At 32.6% G+C, this 17,852-nt stretch overlaps 1 pseudogene; it reads left to right on the top strand.

The window, feature by feature from the left end:
• Window positions 1-710: 710 nt before the first annotated feature.
• On the top strand, window positions 711-8,354 carry LOC120196873 (annotated as a pseudogene).
• Window positions 8,355-17,852: the final 9,498 nt, after the last annotated feature.

Raw genomic sequence — 17,852 nt, 5'->3', positions numbered from 1 at the left:
GATAAAATTAGAAATATAAAAGATCAATTTATTGAATCATTTAAATTTAAATTAAATTAATGAAATATGTAATTTAATTTATATTATTATATATCATATGTAAACACGAGTTGAGTCGGAAAAAAATATTTTTTTGACTCGACGTTAAAAATTCGAATCGAGTATACTTAATTCGACTCGTAATTTCATAACTTGACTCGATTCAAAAAATTAAATTAAAATTGAATTATAAAATAGATCTCGAATAACTAAAAAATTTAGTAATTAGTAGATTGATTAAGTTCAACCAGTCTCTTAACTCTGCACGATATGTATATCACTTATGAAATACTATGAAAAAATAAATATGTATTATATATGGTTATAAAAAATTATTTAAATTAAAATCAATAGTATCATAAACATTCACAATTAAATTTAAACAGGAATTCAAAAAAAAAATCGGCTCCAACAAAACTCAAATAAAGTTCAAATTATAAAATATCACTTATCAACTCGACTAAATTAAAAAAAATTAATTCAACTAAACTCGATTGAATTCTCAACCTATCACTCATTTGTCTATTCCCCCGCTCTGCTTCCTCGCCAATAGGATGAATGAAAAATGGAGTCAGAGAATAGCCCTATCACATTCCAAAGACCTCCATTTTCAATTTTGAATAACCCCATTCATTAATATATCTGTAAAACCAGTGTTATGAGTTCCCTACATGGAAAGAATCTTAACAATTACAAAGCATGAAGTTGCCGTCGCTTTAACAAGTTCACCTTGCCAAAAAAACCCAACATGGGGCACCGGACAGCGACTGCAGTGCTCACTAAGCAGACAACAACAACCATCTTCAAAGGGTTCACCACCTAATCCGCAAAAGGATAGTGGCAGAAAACAGACCTCAAAATCACTTAACTTTTGGGTTAGTATCGATTTTACCTCTAAGCTTTTTTGAGTCAAATATAAAATTGAAAATTTATTTTAATTCAATTTAAGCAATAGATCGTTGTAGAAACCCATTTTGTCTGGGCCTCAACAAGTCTATTTTATAGTTATTCATTTTAATTAGAAAAATACATTTACAGCCCAAATACTTAATACCCAATTTTAAAATACCTCCGATTTTGGATTGTTTTATGATTTTCATGATGTGATGTTTTGCTTGTCATGTATATATGCATAATGTGTTGTTCGGTACTATGCGAGTAAGATTATCAAATTGCTTTTAATCCTAAATTATGATGTTTTAAGCCTAATACTTTATGAAAAAATACAAGACTCTCATGTTAAATAATTGAGCTTCTCATCCTTGACATGTAATGTTTGATGTGCTCTCGAGTAAGAAGAAATAACTAAATTACTTTTGATTAAGCTTAGGTAAGGTCTTAGGACCTAAAAATGAGGTTAGACACTTTTTAAATTGGATAAATTGCGAAGTGAGTAGCGATCGCATTTTATCTTTGATATCGATACCGAGGTAAGATGTTGGATTCTAGTGTATCGCATTAGTATCGATACTGCTACGAGTATCGATACCCATAATTGGTGTTGTTTTATTTTGATCACAAATTTTTTTTTTCAAAACTATGTCTAATGTTACATTTTGGTTTTGTTTCGATCACCATCGTTAAAAATTAATTGTGATACTGACATGTCATTTTAATTATTTTTATGTTGACGTGATATTATCTATGGTGACACGTCATCATCATCGTTAATTTTTTAACGATGAGTGACAAAACAAATTCAAAACAATATATTAGATATGATTTTAAAAAAATAGTTAAATTTTTTTGACAAATTTTAAATCTAAACCTGCCTGGGAGGAAGGAAAAAGGGGAACTCTAAAAGAAGGAAGAGGAGTATTCTTCGTGAGTCTATAACTCATGACCTAAAAAAATATGAGAAATAAAATGAGCAGCTTGACTCATGATCAAATGTGATTGTTCAATAATAATTAAATACTAAATAATAAATTAAATAATAAATGGGTGAACAAATAATTTTCTCTAAAAATATAGGCCGTATATTTGGAAGAAAAGACATATATATATATATATATATATATATATATATATATATATATATATATAAAGGATTAATAAAAAAAAAAGTGCTCAAACTATACCCTAAGCTATACCCTAAGGTAACTTTAGGTTTTTATTTTTTTATTAAAAGTAGGCGTCTAAGTTTCTGACGTTATACTTTTAGGTGTCTAAATTTTTTTCTATTATACTTTAGGTGTCTACGTAGTAACGACCGTTGAAAAATCGTTAAGTGACCGTATCATCAGTGGCGGAACTCAACATTATAGTTGAGGGGACCGTCTTAAAAAATGTATATACTAATTAAAATGTTTAATATTTTGTCGATGTAAATTATATATTAAAGTATTGTATTAGTAAAAGATTATAAATCTTAAAATTCATTTGTTCACATAAAGATTTAAAGAAAAAAATATATCGACAATAATATTTAGAATTGTGTCTAAATTTTTATTTTAGAGATAAAGATTGAGGAACTCACATAATAAATTCATATTTCTAATAAATCATAAACATAAATTGAATTAAAAAATATTTTTTTTAAAAGTACTTTCAATTGAAATGAAATTAAAGTAAAATACTTGATAACTGATGAGGTAAACATGTTAAAGAAGACAAATAATCAAACATGAAAAAAATATATGATAGTTTGTATATTGAAATTATAAATAATAAAGGAAATTTATTTTCATTTTAAAAAGTTAGTACAAAAAATGGATGTTAACTTTTATAATAATGATATTTAAGTGGTTTTCAAATTCTAAAATAATATATACTATTTTTGAATAAATTTAATATTTTATTATACATTTTGTGAAAGGACCAAATTTAATAATCAAAATATACATTTTATTTGGGTAAGCTACATGATTAGTGCTTAAATTAGTACTTTTTTTTTTTAGTATCTAAACTTTTTTTATTCAAAATCATATCTAACATTTAGTTTAGGTTTCAATTTGGTACTCATCATTTAAAAATTACATAAACCACTTACATCATATTTTTTACACCATTAAGTTTTTAAAAAGGGTACCAAATTGAAACCTAGATTAAACATTATGTATGATTTTGAAAAAATAAAGTTTAGGTATCAAAATGTAATAAAAGTAATAATTTATGTATTAATATATAATTTATCCTTTATTTTTAAAATGTTTTTTAGGGGGCCATGGCCCCACTAGTTCTTCTTTGTTCCGCCATTGCGTGTCATGCTTATATTTTGACTTAATAAAAAAGTAAGTCCTAAATTATACCTAAGTTAACTTTAAGTGCCTAAAATTTTTTGTTAAAAATGTGTCTAACGTTTCCAACGGTACACTTTTAAGTGCATATGCAATAATGATCGTTAAAAACCCATTAGTGATACGTGCGTGTTTATATATACATTTAAAAAAACTTAATAATATTATTATTTTTTTAAAAACATTTTTTCTAAAATTACGAAAAAAACATGTGACCCTAAAATCTTATTTCAACTCATTAAATTATCTTCTGTCACCACTGCAGTCATCGTCATCAATGACCACTCACCTATTGCTGACGTCCATTACTATCATTCATTTTGTTATTGTCTCAATTCCCTTAAATTCATAAATCTAAAATTAAATCCCTAACTTAATACCTAAATCACTAACCTTAATCCCATATTTATCATTCTCACTTTAAATTAACTTTAAGAATTTATGGAGACAATAAAGAGGTATTTTTGAACGTAACCGAGTGAGGGAAATATTTACACGGGCCAGAGGGAAAATTATTTTTTTTAAAAATGTTTTTAAAAATAATATTTTAACTTTTTAAAAAACGAGCAAATTTAATTGTCTTACAACCTAGGGACTTAAAATTGTAACGTTTGAAACATTATACACATATTCTTAGCAAAACATTCTTTAAATACCTAAAGTTAACTTAAGGTATAGTTGAACATTTATTTTACAGTAAGCTAAAATATAAACATAACACGCCTCACTAATGATATTTTAACGACCGTTACTTTGTAGGCACTTAAAAGTATAAATACAAAATATTAGACAACTAAAAATATAAAAAATATTATATATTTTAACGAAAAATCTTTAAACAATTAAAGTTAACTTAAGTATAATTTTAACATTTAATTTTATTTTAAACCAAATGGAAACATCAGGAAAAAACTGCGCTTTGGCGCCGGTGAACCTCACCAACTAGCAAGTGGCAACCGTTGCACACGCAAATCTATTAAAGAAAATATGCCATCTCCCCCCCCCCCCCACCCCAATTAACCCTTACACCACCTTGCGAAACAACGCCAATGTCCGCCCAATCCGCGCCACAGCCAAACCCTTGACCGTGGACTCCACCAGCTCTACCTCACTGCCCTAAACTCCTCCAATTCAACGCTTTCTTTTCGCCCAATTCCCCCACTTTCCCTCCCTCCAAACTCATACCCCACACCCGCTTCGTCATCGATTGCTTCCCACCCCTCCACACCCTCTCCGCCTCTTACTTCCTCTCCACTTCCACTCCGATCACTACTCCGGCCTCTCGCCTTCCTGGTCCAAAGGCATCATCTTTTGTTCCCACCTCACTTCCCTCCTCCTCATCCAAACCCTTAAAATTCCACCCCGTTTCGTCTTCCCTTTGCCTTTAAACGACCCCGTTGTAATTGATGGCTGCGAGGTCGTTCTCATTGACGCCAATCATTGCCCTGGGGCAGTCCAATGCTTATTCAAAGTTCCCACTAAAAATGGGATCTTTGAAAGGTATGTTCACACTGGTGATTTTCGTTATTGCAATTCAATGAAATTGAATAGCTATTTGATTGGATTTGTTGGCTGTGATGTGATTTTTCTAGACTACATATTGTGATCCGAAATTTGTGTTTCCTTCTCAAGAAGAATCGGCTGATTATGTGGTTAGTGTGGTAGATAGGATAGGTAAGGAATTTGGGAAAAGAGGGTTTTGTTTCTTATTGCTACTTATGTGTTGGGAAAGAGAAGATTTTGGTTGAGGTTGCACGGAGATGTAAGACGAAGATATGTGTTGATGGGAGGCAAATGGAGATTTTACATGTATTGGGACACGGTGACGATGTCATTTTTACGGAAAATGAGAGTGAGAGTGATGTTCATGTCGTTGGTTGGAGTTTGTTAGGTGAGACTTGGCCATACTTTAGGCCGAATTCGGGATAATGGAAGAGATTATGGTGGAAAAAGGGTATGAAAAGGTTGTTGGATTTGTGCCGACGGGGTGGACTTATGAAATCAAACGGAATAAATTTTCTGTGCAATCCAAGGATACATTTGAGGTACATCTAGTCCCTTATAGTGAGCATTCTAATTATGATGAACTTAGAGAATATGTGAAGTTTTTTAATCCAAAGAGGGTTATTCCTACAGTTAGTATGGAAATTGAGAAGTGTGAAAGTGAACATGCTGATAACGGAGAAAGCACTTTGATGAACTGATTTATGAAATGGCCAATAACAAGGACTTGCCGACAGGTTGTGATCGTGGCAATCGTGAGTTGTAGTAAAAGTTGAGACAGATGCTAATGGGGAAAGGGACATGGAGAGAAATCAAAATAGGTTTAAAATAAACACAGTTGAGATTAATGACATTGATGCTTCATCTAATGATATATCGTGTGCGCAAACCTGATTCACAAGAGTCAACCATACCAAGCAAGGAGGAAAGAGGGAGGATCGTTGAGGAAATCGGGGATTCTTTACCCAAATGGGTGACCAGGGACCAGATATTAGATTTGATTAGCAGCTCAAGGTGGAATATTGTTGATGCAGTTTCTAATTTTTATGAACATGAAATTGAGTTCTACGAGCAAGTCTCTGTGGTTAGAACTTCTGTTTCTGCATCCCATGTCAGTTCATCAAACAGCTCTATATCACTTCGAATTCAGGACCTTTCCATAGTAGCACTGATGAAAGTATAAGTACTTATTCAAGTCAGACCAGCGGGACCTCTAGTTTGAAACTTACTTGGAGCGACGTATCTCCTGGTAAAGGAAGAAAAACACAGAGAAGAAGTCGAATAAGAAAGTAAAAAGTAAATCAAAATTGGAATCTGCTAGTTCAAAGCAACCTACAATAACTAGCTTCTTCAGTAAACTTTTGGTGGATGACTCTAGAGGTGGTAAGACTGATAAAAAAAATGAAGAATGCCCTTAAGATGTAAAACATTTTGCCTCGTTATTTGACTAAATCATATTTGAGAAAACAAGTTTATTCAGATAGTAAAGGTCAATGAATCTATGTTGCATCCATACTTGAGAAAATTCATGGAGATTTCAACAAGTCACTGGATATGTATTATAGTAATCATGAGGTGAAGCATGGTGAGAATACAGAAAATATGGTAGTCTACAGCAAATTAACTCAGCTTCGGAGCTGTACTAATGATTTGCTTTGTTAGAAAGGGAAAACATGTAGCAGAGGGATCAAGATGTTACATGTATGGCGTTTTCATCTTTGCAAGGACAATTGATAGAAACTGTTGACATCACACTTCTTACAATCATCTTGACAATATAAACCTATGGAGCAGTGTTGGTGTCTGGAAGTCCTTTTCTATTTTCGTAATTTGTCTTGATATTCTTCCACATTTTTCGGATAGCCTTCTTAGAACACTGTTTGGGTCTAAGGTGAAGTTGCACATATACAATGACAGGAATATCCATTCTGACCATGGCTTGTGCTAAGTTCTTGTCCGACTGTTTAACTTTTTTTGAAGTTAAAATACATTCATGTTTGATCGGTTCTGCATAGTAGAATAGAAACTATATACGTTGTCGAATATGTTGGAAATTATCATTTTGTATAACGGGAAATATGAACCAACTCAGGTTTAGTTGTTTATGATTTATGGAATTGATGCATCTGTTAAAAACTTTTAACTTCTTACCTGTCCTTGAATATGTTACAGCTAGACCCTTGAGAGTTTTAAAATTCAGGTTTCAGGATGCAACAGCGTCAACTGGAGCATGTGGTTCTGCAACATTTTCCAGATTCTCAATTTCCCCATCACTGTTGAGCTTCGTCTTCAGTCATGTAATTTCTCAGATGGAGCATGCCTCTACAATGATAAAGGAAGTTTCGTTAGATCCATATCAGTTTATGTGAAACCAAAGAAGCAAAACTTATATGATCAGTTCCATATGATCCTTAAATATAAAAGAGAGATCATTTTCAATGGTTCAGGTCAATATTAAATAATGTTTACATGAAAATCATGACATGCTAAATACTACTCCAGCTTTCCATTTTAAATACTCGTCTTCAACACATATTCAAACATGTTTATAAGGATAATGATCCTTCAAGGACCCACAGAATATATGGAATGTCTAAAATTAATAAAAAAATACTTGCGCCAATCAATTCCCAAATTCGAGTAACAGAGATTTTTCCTACTCCATAAACACCTTAAATTTAAAAGAGAGAGATACATCCAATGTTTAAAGCTGAAGACAACTGATGATTATCAAAGGATGAGCATAGGAGATTTTTGTGTCGTTCCCTCATTTCCAGAGGAAGAATCAGTTTACTTATGACAGATTTTAATGGCATCAATCAAATGTCATATGATAGATAACATAAAAAATTTTAAATAGTGATAAATCGAGGGGAGCGAGTGAGGCGGTAGTTAATTATAATTACTTGAACTCATCCTCTAATAAAAATGATAACTTTTACTCTTTTTTTCCAATAAGACAACACAATGAATTGTATTTTCCCCAAATTCTTCCTTCTTTAATCTTTTTTCCACATAATAGCGTGGTGGGTGGTTGTCTTGGTGTACTATATGTCCATATTACACAATTATTTCTACTTGCCCCTAATTTGTTGCTATAAAGACACGTCTTATTCATACTAAAACGCTACTCTTCTTTGTTTACTTTTCATACAGAGGCTGCTGGTCCAAATTTATGTGGCCATCGTTACTTCAGTAGTCCATATATTCATCCTTGTTCCTTTCGTTGCTAAATTCTTCTTACACTTGCCAATCTTTGCTTTGCTGGTTGTGAAATTTGAGAGAGTGGAAATGGCGGACGTACTTCTTTCAGCTGTTGTGAATACCATCTTGGAGAACTTGAACTCCTTATTCCTGGAGGGCATCGGACTTGCTGGGAGCCTCAAAACAGATCTCGAGAGTCTGCACAGCACTCTTACTAAAATCCAAGCTGTGCTCCTTGATGCCGAGCAGAGACAGTTGAAGGAAGCAGCCATCCATGATTGGTTTCGCAAGCTCAAACATGCTGCTTATGATCTGGAAGATTTGCTCGATGATTTCAGAGAAGAAACTCGAGTGCAGGGTTTTAAATAGCGTTCGCGGTCACGTTTTCGGTCGCGTCGCGTTTATCGCGGTTGCGGAAATAACGGATGCCATCGCGTTCACTGCGGGTGTCGCGGTCGTGAATTTTTTAAAATTTTGCACAACTTATCTTAAAACATAATAAAAATAATATAATTATAAATAATCATTTTTATAGATTTTTAAAATTTTCTAAGCGAAATTAACATATATAAAATAGTTTAACCAAATAGAAGACTTTAAAAATCCGATGATAGGATAGATAATTAATTAATGATGACATTGTGAATACATTATTATTTAAAACAAATAATACTATCAACATATGAAAATCTAATAATTAAAATGGATAAAAATAAGTTTTGCTAAACTATGAGATAAGAAATTATTTACCATTTTATCAAAAAGTTCCTTCACTGAAAACTCAAGAATAATGTATGTATATATCTCAAATGTAAGCAAAAGAACAACACATATCTCATGCAATAATTAAAGTAAGAAAACAATCTTCATTAAAGCAAAAGCATAAAAGTACGATGTACAATAATTAAAACAACACATACCTCATGTACATAACTGTTAAGATGTACATACTTAAAACAACACATTCCTCTTGCAAGCAACCTAACTATGTCAAGATGTTCAACAATCTTCATTATGGATGTCTCTCTTTTAATCTAAAACCAATCAAACAACGTAAATTAAAATCCAAAAAAATGCTAACTAATTAAATGTCATAGAAACATAGATTCTTTTGGTAGGCCAAACACACCTTAGAAATGGGGTGGTAACAGTTCACCAATTAGTGGAATAACGAGGAAGATCAGATCCTTCACCTTCACTTTGAGAGTGATCTCCACTTGATCTCTGTGGTCTTTGTCCAAAAATATATCCAAAAAATGTAACATTTTCACCTTGATTTTCAAATAATTGAGACGGAGGATATACTTGAGGAGGAGGATACATGTGAAGTGGAGGTGGGTGATACATTGGTGGCTGAGGGTATATTTGAGGCTGATATGGCACACCATAATTAGGATATGGTGGATAAAAACCATATGGAGGTTGAAAATATGAAGATTGTCCGTGTGGATAAAAACCATGAGTGCTAGTAGATGAATTGCTATACCCAGGATTACTAGAAATCGATCTTCTACGGAAGAAGAACCTTCAGAAGTATGTTTTCTGGTGTCTTTCCCTTTTCCTTTTGATCGAGCTCTTGGTTATTTCTCTACTAGATGAAGCACGAAAATATCCTGCCTGTATAAACATATTCTTCTCCACACCGATTAGAAGATCTAAATTCAGCTCCATCACCACTCTGTCTATCATCGTCATCAATTGGACTTAAACCACCACCATCGGGTCCATCACCACTTTGACTTGGTGTTGCACTAGAGCTTGAATGAGATAAATTTTGTTGTTGAGATTGATCATCAACATTCATTTCATCATCTGAGGTATCCACATGCAACACACCAGCATTTTCACCATCTAATAATGGATTCTCTTTCTCTTGAAGCCATTCTGATAGTGAATCAATATCTTCAAAGATGTTATCAAGGCTGATAGGATTGTAACTAGCGTTATATCATCAATACTCATTCTTTTTTGATGCCTCATTTTAAGTCTCATATATAATAGGTAAACACTAGTTTCTCAAGTTTTTTTTACTTCAACTTGTTTCTTGCTTTGGTGTGAATATAACTGAATGTGCTCCAATTTCGTTCATAATTTGATGCAGAAGTTGTTTGACTAAGCACTTTAATTGCTAATCGTTGTAATTCAGGAGTACATGTGCCATATATCATCCACCACTCAGTGCATAATATATTTAAATTTCAAACTAACATCAAAATGTACAAATATAATAAATAATAAAGTAAATAATATAATTAACTATTACCTGGATTCATTTGATTCCAAGCTCCTTGTGCCTGGAGTACCAAATGTCTCGTGTTTACTTCGAATAGTAACAACTGCATAAATAAAGTTTAAGTTAAAATGAGAAAAATATTTCAATTTCAAATTATTTAACTAAGTTACAAATAATAGCACTTGAATGAATCTAACATGATTAACCATTCTGATTTGATTATCAATAGAAGGTTATAATCTTTCAATCACTGATCTATTCCTTCTATGTTTCTGTTAATACATTCAGAATGCTCCACCCCAAATTGAAATTGAGGATTGAGAAAAAACCTAATCATAATTTATGCTCAAATGATAATAATATAAATTATAAACTTAAAATAAAAAATAAAAATAACTCTTAATATGATATATTTTATCTTACCAGCTGAATGCAAGTCGGAATGCATAAATTCCATCTATTATCAATAATTTTTCATACTCGATGGATATCGACAATTTTCCTTAATTTCTCGTTTAGCTCTATCAATGGCCTCATAAATAAAACCAATTGTTGGTTTTTCCACCGTCAACAAGCCTTAGCACTTTGACTAGGGGTTCGTAAACTTTTATGATATCAACGGCTTTTTTCAAAAAAAATTTCCCAAACAATTTTTTGCTTCATAAACAGGCCTGATTTCTGTTGTCCCCATTTTGATTCTCTGAATTCCTAAATTTTAATAAGAAAAAAATCAATAATAATTCAACTTATTTAAAATTGGAACTAATAAATCATTAAATATTGTTATATTTGAGTAATCAGTAACTGTATTAACTAATTATAAAATACTGACCTTTGACTTAAACATCTCTCTCAAACCTTGTTTTTGCCTTGTATCTCCTCAAGCTGTATGAAATGAGTAGCGAATCGAGTAAGAGCAGGCGAAGAATTTGCTTACTGTGAGTATACTCTTCATCAAATCAACGGTCCAAATGTGATTATATATGAAGCATGTCATTCTTCGCTTCCTCTAACACTTTTGCTACACTAGATTTTTTTCCAATATCCTCAAGACATAAATCTAAGCAGTGAGCTGCACATGAGGTCCAATAAAGATGGTTTCTTTTCAACATAATCTTTTCCCAGCGGCTTTATTGCTGCCTCATTGTCGGTCACTATTTGGTAATGTATTCTTCCCCAATTTCTTCAACAACTTTGTCTACAAATTATAGTAGAATTCAACATCTCTACTACGAACGCTGACATCCACAGATTTCCAAAATACGGTTCCTTTACTACAATAAACAAGGAAGTGATGATGTGCATTTGATTTAAACTATTGGTCCAACCATCACATCAGAGTTGCATCCAGTTTTCCAATGCATCTTCAATTCATTTACCCATTCACGAACTTGTTCATACTCCGATGTCAAATACACATCTGAAATCTCATAAGGTGTTGGGAGCTTTACACCTTTTCCAACTTCCATTGATACTTGAATTAAGTTATACAACCAAGGCGAGCTTGCTAATCGAAAGGAAGGCGATCGTATATTATAATTTCGAGACCGCTTCACCAATCTTTTACGCAATGTCTTTAAAATAGACTCGCTAACCTTGGTTGTCTTGAGCTTTTGCTTAAGCAATTCAGGTATAGTTCCCCTTAAACTAAAATCAACTATTTCTTCACGATATCTTCCACGTGATCCAAGAGAAGAAGATCCCTTCTTCATAAATGTTATCCCACACCTGTACTCCGCCTGACTTCTTCTCTTCTATGCCATTCGTGTTGTGATTGAATCTTTTGAGTGGATTGTCTCATAGCAGAAACATCATCTACGAATTCATCCTCTTCTTCCCTTAATTGTGATAAGAATTCATATGTTCTCCTTTTTTGTCCATTTTCTTTTCCTTGCTTCTTTAAGTAATTTCTATGCTTTCTCTAATGATACTTGTATCAAATAAATATAATTCACACTATAATAATGTATAATTTTATATTAATATTTAAAAATATTATAAAGTTCTTTTTCTAAAGAAATTATAAAGTATCACTATCACATATTCACATACCAGTGACATTAGGACATGGTGCGACTTCACCAGTTTTATGAGCAATGTGCTCTTTAAACCGTGTTATTCCTCCTTTCACAACTTTGCCACAAAGTTTACACAACATTTCCTTCGTATTTGGAACTGGATCTCCAAAGTGCCAACCTATATCTCTACCGGTGCACCTTCTAATCCTTCAGTCGGAAACTTTTCAATACGTGGTGGCATGCTTCACTTCAATAAAACTAAAATTAATATATACGTAAAGTTAAACAAAATATAATTTTCCTAGCTTGTAAACACAAATATAAGTTAAACTGAAATTAATATATGACAATATTAAAAATTTAGAAGTTTAGAACTAGCTTGCAAAACAAAATTTCATAAGTGGTGCATGAAATAATTGTACCTATTTTTTTTTTATATAATCACACTCATTGAATGTAGTTAGCTGTTATTTAATTTCAAAACTATATAATAAAATAGAAATAAAATATTTGAAGTGTGACAGAGAATTTTTGCTTACAAAAGTAAAGTAGTAATTATTGTGGCATCTAATTTGTCAGATAATCAATGAGAAAAGGAATAAAAATTATTTACTATGGCTCCAGTTCACAGGCAGTAGTAACAGTAGGATGTGTATGGGTCAGGTTGGGTCAGGTTTTTGGTCCACCCGACCGACTCGAGAAGAAGGAGCCTCTACCTATGACCCGACCCGACGAAATTGATTTTTCCCGACTCGATCCGACCCGATAGACAATTTAAAAATTTGACCCGACCCGCCGAACCGATTTATTTTTTTTTAAAATCCACAAATTTTTTAATTTAAAATAAAAAATACTTAAAATAATCGTTAGAAGCCACACCCTAATATCAATTGGTCTGCCTCGATGACTCTGCCATAAAAAGTTGTCGCTTGCTTCTACACTTTGAAAACCAGACCCAACAATAGCCCCAAAGACCCCATTTGCTCGCATGCGTTCCACGTGGATTGCATTGACGTTTGGTAAATAAAAAGGAGTTAAAAGCGTAAAAAACATTAAAATGAGTTAAATAGCTAAAATAATCGTTGGAACTGAAAAAAAATTTAGTGACAGTTAAGCAATCACACTAGCCTCATTAAATAAACAATTAAAAATGCAGACCAAGTACAAATAAGATAACCCTATCTCATTTATTAAACAAACAAAAAGTGAAGACAATCCACTGGTTTCAGGCCAATATTTGCAGATGTTAAATAACTTGGAAGCCACGCCCTAATATCATGCTTGCCTATTATATTCACCTCCATCGGGAACCATGAAAGTTGCCGACAAGCTTAGTTTTGTTTTGATGGTTCCTTCATCTTTTTCTTTTATATTTTGAAATGATAGAAAATGCTACGCATTAGCATTACCAGGAAAGCAAAAAAAGTAAAATAATAATTATTATTATGCATTAACTATTCAGGTCGAATCAGATAGGATTATTTTAATCTTAAACCCGACTCTGACCTGACTCTGAATATTTTAATATAAAACCCAACACGACCCGATCCGACCCTGAATTTTTTTTAAAAAAAAAATTGACTCGATCGGGTCGGTCAGGTTCGAGTTTCATGCCCATCCCAAGTAACACGACGGTAGAGTGCACGCATGATCAAGTAAACATATAAAAATTATGATGAATTTTTTTAATATATGTGGATTTTTATAATATTGTTCTCAAATTTGGATTATTAAAACCGTGATTTGTATTCAATCTGAAAAAATCGAATATTCAAATTTTCGGATCGGATATCTAAATCTAAATATAAACTTTAATTTAACAAAAAATAATTTTAAATTTAATAATTTGTGATTTTATACAATTTATTATATATCTATATTATATATATTTATCAAAATATGCTTGAACAAAATAAAAAAAATTCTTATTATGTCATTTCAAAGCTTAAAAAAATAAATAATTTAAAAGGTTTAAAAGGAAGAAGAAAGAACTCATTGGATTCAATTATTCAATCTGCAAGTATTAAGACATTCTAATTTTAAGGCCAATTGGGTAGTGGTTAGGCGTTGACCATTTCAATTTACAAGCTAACTGGCTAGTGACTGGGGCATTGGATATTTTAATTTTTTAGTTGGGGACGGACTGTTTGGCTCTTTGTAAATTATTTTAATGGTCCATTTTTTATTAGATATTTGGATGATTCCTGTCTAATCAAATGTGTAATTTTTTTTTACATATTATCATTATTATCAAGAAAAACAAATCAAATATCCAAGTATCCAACTTCCAAGAGATGTCCCGAGAAGTTTCTCAGCTATTCCCACTCTCAGTTCTCAGTTCTCACTTCTCTCAAAGCCATCTTCTTCGTTTCTTCTCATTTACATTCCCCAGTTAAATATTTTTCATTTTTCACCCCCACCTATTTCAGTCTTGCATGTTCAAAATCAAAACCTCAAATCCCCTAGTGAAGATTTCATCTTCAATCTTCCTAAACTAAGCAGAAAAAAAACCTTCTTAAATGGAAGCGGGAAGCTTGATGCCTTGATCTACTCCTTCACCGGCGGCGAAGCTCGACGGACAGAAGACTTCCTACTGACTGGGCTTTGTTTTTCTGGCTCTTCCCCTTCTCGGTTGATTTTTGGTAAGATGTGTATTGTGTGGGTATTTGAGTTCACGGTTGATTAAATAACCTATTTTGTTTTGTCCCACTCCCTACTCTGGTTGTAACTTGTAAGTAATTTTTCTTTCTTTTCAGTTTTCAGTTCACTTTTCACTATGCTTGTGGGCTCACAAGTTGCACGGAATATATTCCCTTCATTTTCTTTTTTGTTTTCTATACGATGAGTTGATGATTGCAGTGCATTTTGAATTTTGTATTTGTCTTGGAATCACAGTTGAATAACGGTGATTGTGTCCCGTTATCGGCGCAATCATCCGTTTCCCGTTAAATTTCGGACGCAATTCACCGCGATCGGTGTGAATCCGTGACCCACCACAAAAACCACAAATAGCGGTTTCGGACGGTGGCGCGACTGCAATATCACGGCCGCTATAGTATTTTCGAAACGTTATTTGATACCCTGATATGTAATGAACATACGATGTATGAATCTAGAATTATCTGTCATCTATTTATTACCTTGTCTTATGGGGTAGTAGAAATTGCTTCTTTCACGTCGCTGAATTGATCCTCTTCTCTTCCAGTCCCAACAGGGTTGTGAACAGAACTGAGCTTTCAGATTGAGGCGCGGTACATTATGCCACGACAGCAGGACCTGAAAATGTTTTTAAAGGATTATATTCTAAATTCATCAAATCAAAATCATTCGTGAATGACTGATGAATTCTATGCAGCAGATAACATTAATAACAGACACGGATGAATGACGTTTGTAAGAGACTTAACCATGGCTCCTTTGTGCTGTCAGTATTCTTAACTGTTGTTTGATAATTGCAAGATTACTCAAACTCAATCAACCAGAATAAGAAATTGTGTTGCATGAAATTATCATAAAATTCTAAAGTAGAAAATCACCGGATTTCAGTGTGCGGAATGTGGACTATGTTGGGCCAATCCTCTATGTCATAACCATTTTTAGGTGGAACAATTAAATATTAACAATTAAATGTTGTTTTAAAAACAGTTACGATTTTTAATTTGGAAAATTTGGTGATTTTGGATTAATTGGAATTAAATTGAAAAAGAATCGCCATCGACCTTTGGGTTAGGTAGGTCGAATACCTAAAAAAGTCTTTTAAAAACAATTTTAAGAAAAATTATTTTTAAGACAAAAGCTGGTCTGCGTTTACAAAGATTCGATTAAAGCGGGTTCGGGAGTCGATTACGCGTGGGGAAGGATTAACACCCTCACAGCGCCCAAAATCAGTATTGTGTCGCTTACACGTTGTCATAAATGGTGAAAATTATGAATTGAATATAAAGTTAAATTATGATCTATTTATTGAATTTAATTAATTTACTTCAAATTAATTAATTAAAATAATCCTTTAACTAAAAAAACTAATAATTTACATGAAAAGTATACAAATAAGTAATAAAACATATATAATAATATAATATGCACATATGTGTAGTAATAATGGGAGAAAAATATACCTAATTTCATAACATAATTACAAGATTTCATTTTAACAAAAACAAAATAATTAAGACTAAATGAACAATAAACCAAAACCAAAATTAAAATATTAAATATTGTAAGTATTGAAAATATAAATAATCCATTAATATTAAAGGCTAAAATATAATGCAATTAAAACATATAGTCAATTTAAGGTTTAATGTAAAATACAAAATAGTGACTAAAATGCAAATTTCATAAATCAAGATAACAATTTATATATATACAAAATTCATATATAATTTAAGGTGGCCAAAATATGCTATTTAAAAATATGATGCATGAATACAATATAAATAAAACGTGTTAGGTGACTATAAATAAATATACAAACACAGAAGCCTCTTAAATGTAATTAACCACAATAAAATTACAAACAAATCCTTTTCCAAAACTAATTCGTTTGGATATGTTATATAACTCTAAAAAAAGCCAAAAATCGGCTAAACACTTCATTTTATTCGGTTTTAAACTGAAGGATGAGAGAGAGAGACATTTTCTCTCAACTCTCATCGGTGAGGGTAGAAGACCGTCGTTCACCGGCGCCGACCCACGGCGGTTCACGGTGGCCGGAGCAACCTTACCCTTATCAAAAATTCGTCTTTCCCTCCTTAACAAATCTCAAGCTAGTTTACACGAAAAACCCTCCTAGATTTGTAGATCTACAAGTTTACCTCTCGAAGAACCGGTGAGACTAGGTGATTCCGGTGTCCACAGCCTCCAATGACCACACTCCTCGGTAAGCACTCTCTTTCCTTCTCTATTTTTTCAAACTATAATTTTCTCTCTTTTTCTTGTTCGAGCACCTCACTGTTCGAATCTCTCTGCGAAAATTGCCTTCCCCCTTTTCTTTCTTTCAAGCCTCCATTTATAGTTGTTGTGTAGTGGATCTTCCACTGATATCGAATAGTGAGTAGGGTATTCTACTGATTTTTCAAGATTTTATTTTATTTAAAAATATGTTTAATGGAGCACTAATATCCTGTCAGATTTTTTGTGTGTGCTTTTGAGTGATGTTTGACGTAAGTGATGACGTCCATGTTGATCGACGAAAGCTTGGGGTCATTCAGCAGTGGTCCATTCACGAAGAAGAGCGGCGCCGATGGGAGCTGAAGAGTCTTCACTGTTGTGGTAGCTGTTTAGTATTTTAGGGTTTAGAAACCCTAATTGTTGTTAGGTTGATAAGTTGGGCCAAGTTTGGGTCGTGTTATGGGCCGTTCAGGCTTTGGTCTGGTTCAGGTACTTGTAATGGGCTCTGAGTCCAAGCCTACAAATATATTATAATTTTATTATTAATATAATAATAATAATAATAATAAATCCGGACAAAAATGGGTGTTTACAGCTGCCTCTCTTTGTACATTCTTGTGTTAACAAGAATAGGGTAAAGACGAAAAAATAACCAGATTTTGTCCGTTTCTCTTTTTTTTTGGTTTTGAAATTTGTTGTTCAATTTGGGAGACGACACAGCTC

Source organism: Hibiscus syriacus, unplaced genomic scaffold (genome assembly GCF_006381635.1).
Source record: "Hibiscus syriacus cultivar Baekdansim isolate YM2019G1 unplaced genomic scaffold, ASM638163v2 tig00117034_pilon, whole genome shotgun sequence".
Lineage (NCBI taxonomy): Eukaryota > Viridiplantae > Streptophyta > Magnoliopsida > Malvales > Malvaceae > Hibiscus > Hibiscus syriacus.
The sequence above is the reverse complement of the archived record's forward strand: the minus strand, read 5'-3'. Positions and strand labels throughout refer to the sequence as shown.